Consider the following 2,079-nt stretch of genomic DNA (forward strand, 5'->3'; position numbering starts at 1 on the left):
GACCAAGTCATTTGAGCCATTTAGTGTATCTTTTTTGCTTTTAGTTGGCCACATTTGCTAAATTTGGCAAATGATTGCATGGATCGGCTTTTTATTTGTAAATCCGCACGCCTTAAACCCTACCTATAAAAAGAGGACTAGGGGAAGCACCTATGACATTTTTAGTTATATATTAGCTCGAAGTCTCATACTTTTGGGTAATATAATGAAATCCCATAACTTTCTAGACCCTCTTCTACTCTCTTATTATTTAGCCTTTATTGTGAGTAGGGTTATGGTGTTGCCTATGAATGAACTTGGATCCAACAAAAACAGTGATTTTCTGTGATGGGAAATTTTTAAAGCTATCTAGTACATCCACAATATGACCTTTTTGAAGAGAGAAGACTTGGACTGACAATGGTGAGTAGTGATGAAAGTGTGATAAACATGTAATGCTCCTATTAACTCTAAGAGAACCATGCCTTTTGCAATAACAATGTTGCTTAATTGTTTTATAACTTCAATTATATGCTGCATATTGTTGATTGTATTTATCTAATCATTTTATAAAGTCTTCATTTTTTCCATCTGAGTTGGACACCTTAATTTGGATATAATGCCAATCTCTTATGAACGTTGTGCACAATGAATTATTAGTTTACCATGCATTAACACTAGTTTTTAAGATAACTGGCTTTTCATTGGCAACAACACATGAATCTTTTGTGATGTTATGTAGTTACTTGAACAACTTATGATTTAAGAAAAAAAGAATGAACTATCAGTTAGCAGGCAGTGAATAAACTTTATTTCATCATTTGAGGTTGCATTGCTTGTGATTAATTTGTTGTTAAATTTTTTATTCAACATCAAAGATCCACAAATATATTTTAATGTGTGTGCGTGTGTTGACTTAATTGAATAGCTTGATGCATTGTATAATTGGTTGAATTTCTATGTTAGGCTACCACAGAAAAAAAATTTATGGCTCCCTCATAAGGGGTGTAAACAAGCCGAATAAAAATGAATAGCAGCCAAGTTCGACTCGATTAACTAAATATTGAGCCGAAACAAATGGGCCAAAAATTGTTAAAAATCTTTTTTTAAAATTGAATTTTTTATTATCAAACCGAACACAAACAATTAGGTAAGTTGATAACCAACATGACAATTTTTCAATTGGTGGCTTTGTTAATATGTAAAAGTTTATAATTTTGTTAAATTACAATGGCTTTTATGTATCATAGAATATAAAATATGTATTTTATAAGATTTTAATGGCATATTTGATGGTTTCCAATAAAAAGTACTAAAATTATATATATATATATATATATATACATATATATACATACACACACACACACAAAAAGTGTATCTAAAATAAAAAGATGTGCAACGTGCACCATTTAATGGATAAGAGGCATAAAATGAGTCCATCAAAAAGCAAGCTATCTTCCTTTTCTTCCAACTCTTAAAACTTAGAAGATTTCATATATCACTTAAGATTTTCTAGGACTTGATTTCGAATTTTGCGATTATAACAAACTACTTTGATCTATTATTCTATACGATATTTTTCTAAAACCAAGTCTTGATCGGATCTCTTTTTCTTATCCAATTAATTTTTCTGAGTTAGGCCTTTTGATTTCAAAAGACGATTTTACCCTAAAAGAAGTCCGAGCTTAGGGTTAACATGATCAGATATTTTATCATTTTTTGGATTTTTGATGTTAACTCATTAACTTAAAATTTTTTTTAAATCAATCACATGGAGACTATATTATATTCATGCCTTGATTTAAAAAAAAAAACATTGTTTTTTTGCTAGTTTTTAAGCCTTTTTCATGTTTTATCATTGTTATTTTTAGTTGATTTTATTATTTTTGGGCCTTTTCTGATAATCTCCATCCTTCCTCTGATTTCAATTTTTTTATCACATCATCCTGGACGATATTTATATCGTCCTGGACGATTTGCTCATCTTTCTTCAAAAACTCCATCTGCTGAATATTTTGACTTTTCTTCTCTTCATCATCCTTGATGATCCACTGTCATCCTAGACGTTATGATCGTCCTCTCCTATAATCATCTTGA

This window comes from Dendrobium catenatum, unplaced genomic scaffold (genome assembly GCF_001605985.2).
Source record: "Dendrobium catenatum unplaced genomic scaffold, ASM160598v2 fragScaff_scaffold_1024, whole genome shotgun sequence".
Taxonomy (NCBI): Eukaryota; Viridiplantae; Streptophyta; class Magnoliopsida; order Asparagales; family Orchidaceae; genus Dendrobium; species Dendrobium catenatum.